We start from the raw sequence: 6,894 nt of genomic DNA on the forward strand, positions 1-6,894 counted from the left end.
GAGCGGCGTCGGCGTAACCGCACGTTGCATTAGGGGCTGTTTCCCAAAATGACGTCACACGTGACGTCACGTGTGACGTCACGAAGGTAAAAATTTTCCCGCTAAATTTCGCGGTGAAAGTTTTTGCTAAGTTTGGTGGAAAATTTTTCTGCTATATTTAGAAGGAAAATTTTACCCGTGTGGCGTCACGTGACGTCGCACTTAACATTTCAGGTGACGTGTCATGTGGCGTCACACGTCAATTCAGCGGGAAAATTTCCCAGCTTAATTAGCGGGAAATTTAGCGAAAGTTTTACGCTAAGTAGGATGGGAACAGGAGAGGAGGATGGGAGGGTACGGAGGGGGAGCAGCTGCATACCCTCCCCTTCGTACCCTTCCTCCCTCCTCCTCAAGAGCTGCGCTCCAATTCGGCATTAAAGAGAATTGTAAACGGCAAATTTTTTTCAACGTGTCTTTATTAAGGGGTATCAATGGCCGAGTGGGCTAGCGCCCACCAGATCGGAGTACGTGGAGAGAGAGCTCGCGCTGAAGATCCCAGTGATCCTGAGCTCAATCCCCAGCCCTGCTCGAAGAACACACTTCCAATGAAGTGAGTTCGGGGAGCACACTACGCTCACTCCGGTAGACCAAGTGTGTAATATCGATAGCAGTTTTCAAGGAGTAAAAATAATAGAAGAAATTAACGATGCATAGAATTAGTATTATTTTTATAGGAGTAATATTAGATGCGGACTTGTTTTTTGTTCGCAGGAAAGTAGTGCATTGTAGAAAAACAAGCGGCTAAACTAGTTTCCAGCCTTGGCCCCTGCGCGGCGGCCAGCGACGGCCAGGAGGCACCTGCAAGACTCCACCAGGAATCTGAAGGTGGCAGGAGAGACGCGAAAGGCTTGCTTGAAATGGAACTCGCCCAAATGGGGAAAGGTGTCTTCGAACCACCGTTCGTTCCTCTGGAAAGTCCACCGTTCTCGACTAATCACGCGGGTAGGTTGTCGGTCAAGAGAGCGGGTATGGTGAAGGCATTGGCCTGCAGCTGCTGATCGATGTCACTTGAAATTCTTGCCTGCGCCTCGGAATTCAGGTCTAGCTGACTCTCATCTGAAAGGCGTTGGGCTCTCACGGAGAAAAGTGACCCAACCAAGCGCTTTCACTGTCCAACATCGCGAATATCGCCCTCCGGCTCGTCCTCCACACACTCCATGATGTTTCATTGAGGTGAGTGGCGAGTGGCTGAGTGGGCTCGCGCACACTAGCTCGGAGCACGCGCAGCGAAAGCTCGCGCTGCAGGGCCCAGGAATCCTGGGTTCAATCCCTACCCCTGCTCGTTTCAATCTGGATGAACATCGTGCCGGCGTGTGGACGTGTCTCACTGGCTTATAATGGCTGATCGTAATTATCAAATTGGATTTAAATTTGGATTAAAGCTCGTGACTTAGCGCAATAATGTGTGGTAACGTGTTTCTAATGAGACAACGAAGTTATTTATGAAAAAAATGCGTATGCACTCTAATATTTTGCATGCGCTTTACTTACCCATCGTCATTGCCATCATTTTGGAGTGACACTAAGTTTTCCCGTGTAGCACCAACACACTTGGAGTGTGTTTCGACGGGTTGAAGTGCACTCGCTTGTAGTGACACTAAACTAGCCCGTATGACAGGGGTATAACACTAGTTTTATTAAGGTTGCATTTATGCCAAAAAGTGGATTGGTGAAAAATGCATTCAAAGTGCTCGAACCTTTACCTTTTCTTCAGCATTTGTGAACTGAAAATAATTTATAAAAAAAAAATAGCTATGCACTCTAAACAAATTGAACTTTCTGGTAATACTCTCTATCTCTAGATCAGTGGTCTCAAACTCATTTGAGTGTGGGGCCAGATAGATATCCTACTCCGGAAAGGTCGAGGGCCAACATAAGACGAGGGAGGGGGGGGGGGGGAGCCTTATGCTTTACGCTTTTTGTGAACTTAGTTTTGCCAGCGATATCTTTGCATTTGATTTGTTTCTGTGACTACTTTGAGCCTTGACTTGATCTGATAACAAGAATTAAAATTACACCACCCCGTCAACGTGCTGGCATTAATAGACCATTCCATTTAGCGCTCTCTGGGCGGCACCATTTTGTTCGACAGCAGCACCCTTTCCACATATCCGGAAAGTTTAGCGGGTTCGGCATTGGTTCGGCGGGGTAAAACGAGAGAGAGGGCACGCCCCTGACTCCGCTAGCAGACGACGAACCGGGAGGTTGCCGTTCTCCATCTTTGGGCTGTATTGGCGGGCTCTACCGAACATCGAATTGTCGCTCGTGGCTGCCGTTTTGAAGTGGTTCGCGTTCTTAAAATAGTTATGGCTACTTCAAAATCAGCGTAGAGCTCTCTGTATCGGTTATAAAGCTAGCTGAGCGTGGGCGAGCTAGGAGAAGACGACGAAATAAAGGTGACGGAAAAGCAGCCGCCGGCACGTAAGCGTTCTGAAGCAAAGTGTCCTCTTGATTCGTGCCTATTAACAACGATACATGGTGTCAGAAGTGGTTGAGTAGTTCCTCTTCAGTGAAACGAACCGCAGCCATGGTCGAACTACCGCCGCCGGCAGGATTAAGGCTATCGGAGGACACAGCGGAGAATTGGAAGCGCTTCAAACAGCGCATCGAACTCTACTTCCGAGCAACAGAGACGAAGGAGGCGAGATCGAAGCAGCAGAAGGCAGCTATATTTCTCCATGTGGCTGGCCAGGAGGCCATTGACGTCTATAACACGTTCAATTTGGCAGAATCTGAGAAAGATGACTATGAACTGATCGTGAATAGATTCGAGGACTACTGCCTTCCAAAAAGCACGAAACCTTCGAGCGCTATGTCTTTCGAACACGACAGCAGACGGAAGGTGAGAGTTTCGAACTGTTTTTTCGAGACTTGCAACTAAAGTCGAAGTCCTGCAACTTCGGAGTGTTAGTTGAGTCAATGCTTCGAGATCAAATTGTGTACGGCATACAGAACAAAAAACTCAGAGAGAAGCTGCTGAGGGAAAAAGACTTAACACTTGAGAAAGCCGTCGACTTCTGCAAATCTGCGGAAATTTCAGAGCGCCAAAACAAGACCTGGGAAACTCCAGATACGCTTGTGGAGCCAGTGACTCGAAGGGACAGAAATTCTCCCGGAAGACGCAAGTGTCAATACTGCAGCTCTATGCATGAGCCGAGAAAATGTCCAGCATTTGGAAAATCATGCAACAAGTGTGGAAAAAAAAAACACTTTGCGTTAGCCTGCAAAGGCAAGAAGATGAGCGTCGACAACGTTCACGAACGAGAGCTTAGCCAAGATGAAGGAGCCGATACCTTTGAGATTCTATCAGTTGATGGTCGCAAAGTAAAGCATGAGCGTGACTGGACTGTGATGGCGAAGATAGGAGGCCGCGACGTTCACCTAAAGGTGGACACCGGAGCGCAAACAAATCTTCTACCTCTTAGCGTTTTTAAGAAACTTCAAGTTTCGACGCAACCAGTACCAAGCTCCACAACACTGCGAAGCTATGGAGGAGGAAAACTACAGCATATGGGCAAAGTCTGCCTCTCTGTAGAGCTCAAATCCAAGATTGAAAACGTGGACTTCTTCATCGTGAAGAAGAGCAAGCAAGCGCTGCTGGGGCTTCAGAGCTGTGAGGCCTTTGGATTGGTTCACCGCATAGACAGCCTCGAGGAAACAAATTGCCTGCGACACCAAGTGATCTCTGAGTTCCCAGACGTGTTCCAGGGCATCGGACGCACCAAGAACGAGTATCACATGGTTCTCAAGGATGATTGCCGTCCTGTGGTTCAGCCAGCACGTCGAGTGCCGCATGCTCTCCGCGAGCCTCTGAAAGACGAACTGGACCGCATGACCACTAGTGGCATCATTGCCAAAGTCCAAGAACCAACAGACTGGGAAAGCCCTCTTGTGATAGTTGCAAAGAAAAATGGAAAAATTTGTGTGTGCATGGATCCAAAGTACGTGAACATGAGCTTGAAACGAGAACATTTTCAACTTCCCCGCAGAGAGGACATTGAGGCTGACTTGGCAGGTGCAAAGTATTTTACAAGGCTTGACGCTAACAACAGATTCCACCAGATTCCGCTTGATGACAGCACCTCGCGGATTTGTACGTTTGTAACGCCATTTGGGCGCTACCGATACCTAAGATTGCCTTTTGGAATTTCCTCTGCGCCTGAAGTTTTTCAGAGAGAAATGACTCAAATTTTTGAAGGATTACCTGGAGTATGAGTTTATATAGATGATGTACTCATTTGGGGCGGTACTCGTGAGGAACATGACCTAAGACTGAGGAAAGCCTTGCAAGCAGCTAAAAAGGGTGGCCTCACGCTAAACCTCCATAAGTGCCAGTTTGCTTTAGAAGAAATTTGTTACTTGGGCGACAACATTAGCGCTAAAGGGATCACGCCAGACCCTGAACTAGTCAAGTGCATTGTAAGCATGCCACTACCTACAAACAGAAAAGAAGTGCAGCGTCTCTTGGGGGCGGTCAACTACTTCGGGAAGTTCATTCCTAACTTGTCAGAGAAGACTACATCCTTGCGTAGCTTAAACAAACAAGATTCACTTTTTGAGTGGAGTAGGCAGCATACGCATGAATGGAAGATGCTGCAGGGAATGTTAACAAAAGCCCCGATATTGGCCATTTTTGACGCTGGGAAGAAAACGAAGGTCTCTACAGATGCATCGAAAGGAGCCTTAGGTGCCGCCTTGTTCCAAATGCATGGTCAAGATTGGCGCCCTGTAGCCTACGCTTCGAGAGTGTTGACTGATAGGGAATGCCGCTACTCTCAAATTGAAAAAGAAGCTCTGGGAATTGTATACGGATGTGAAAAGTTTCATGACTTTATCTACGGACGGCACATTACTGCCGAAACAGATCACAGCCCATTGATTTCCATAGCCAAAAAGTGCATCGGAGATATGCCACCACGTTTGCAACGCCTGTTTTTGAGGTTAATGCGATATGATTTGGAGCTAGAGTTCCTGCCAGGAAAAGCACTGGTTCTTGCTGATACGTTGTCTCGAATACAGTAAAACCTCGTTATAACAAAACGGGATATAACAAACTAATGGATATAACAAAGCAATCATAATTCCCCTTGCTTGCTAATAGTGGGAAGAAATGGACATTGGCTATAACAAACTAATGGTTATAACGAAATAATTACGACCGCTCCTTCAACTTTGTTATAACGAGGTTTTACTGTACAGGTTTCGACGACAAAGGAAGGCTCAAGTGATGATGTGGAGCTTCATGCAGCAACTGTCCTGTCTACGCTGGTCAGTGACAAAACAATGGCACTGCTACTTGCAGAGACAGAAAAAGACAAGGAACTTCAAGAAGTTGTCAGCAAGCTGACTAATAACACTCCACTTCAAGGCGAGTTTAAACTTTTTAAAGACAAACTGTCTGTTGTAAAGGGTGTCCTGATGAAGGGAGCTAAAGTCGTAATCCCGCGGGTCCTCAGAGCAGAGATGCTGAAACGCCTGCACAGCGGTCACCTTGGTATCAACAAATGCAAAGCACGGGCCAGACAATTAATGTTTTGGCCGGGAATGAATACACATATTACAGCGATGATCGACCGATGTGCAACCTGCAAGCAATATGCCTATCGCCAGCAGGAGGAGCCTCTTCTGTTACGAGAGACGCCACTCCAACCTTGGGCGCGAATCGGTGCAGACCTGTGCATGTATGCTGGGAAATCATACCTGGTTCTCTACGATGCTTACTCAAACTTTCCCGAGGTCGCCGAACTACGAGATACTACATCAAAGACTGTGATCGACGTCATGGCAAGCATGTTTTCTCGTCATGGACTTCCTCTTGAGGTTTGTACAGACGGCGGTCCACAGTTCATAGCTAGAGATTTTACCGAGTTTGCAACAAAATACGACTTCAAACATGTGATGTCTAGTCCGCGCTTTCCAAGGTCTAATGGACTCGCAGAGAAAGGTGTGCAAATGGGGAAAGGCTGCTAAAAAAATGTGCACATTCTGGCCAAGACTTCTGGTTAGGGTTACTAACCTACAGGGCCACACCACTAGATTGTGGATCAGCTCCAGCAGAGTTATTAATGAGAAGGAAGACGCGTACACTCCTGCCAGATTTCGTGTCTGAACCAGCTAGACCCGTGTTTAAACACAAACAAGACAGAAAAAGAGGTCGAGCACTTTCCCAGTTAGAAGAAGGAGATGCTGTACGAGTTCGAGACGATAAAGATAAAGGTTGGTCAGCGAAAGCACAAGTGACCTGTGACAACGGCCCAAGATCGTACAAGATACAAACTGAGAAGGGTACACACATACGGCGGAACCGCCAACACCTACTGAAGACATCGGAGGAATTCAATCCTTATGATGAGTTAGAGTCCGAGGCATACGACACCGCTGACGAAGATGCAGAAAGCCCTGAGGCTCGAGTGCCAACGTTCGCTGTCTCCAGCCCAGATACATCAAGTCCCGGTAGAAGCCAGCAGGATAATAGCACAAGCACAAGTCAGCTGGATAATAGAAATCAAGCGTGCCTACAAGGAAGTCTGCCTCTGATCACTCCTCGGCAGTCTACTCGTGAAGTTCGTGTACCTAGGAAGTTAACGTATGATGAGAACTTTAATCAAGTATGCAAGTGAAGTGCAAACTGAAAAGAACATGATTTGAAATCTACAAACGACATTACAGTGTATATATTTGTACATATTTTGAGTAATCTCTATATTTTATTTGTATTTGTATAGTGTATATATTGTAAGTAATTTTCTGTTTAACTTTTAAAGAAGAGAAGGTGTATCGGTTGTAAAGCTAGCTGAGCGTGGGCGAGCTAGGAGAAGACGACGAAATAAAGGTGACGGAAAAGCAGCCGCCGGC

This window comes from Ixodes scapularis, unplaced genomic scaffold (assembly GCF_016920785.2).
Source record: "Ixodes scapularis isolate PalLabHiFi unplaced genomic scaffold, ASM1692078v2 PGA_scaffold4__175_contigs__length_147842914, whole genome shotgun sequence".
Taxonomy (NCBI): Eukaryota; Metazoa; Arthropoda; class Arachnida; order Ixodida; family Ixodidae; genus Ixodes; species Ixodes scapularis.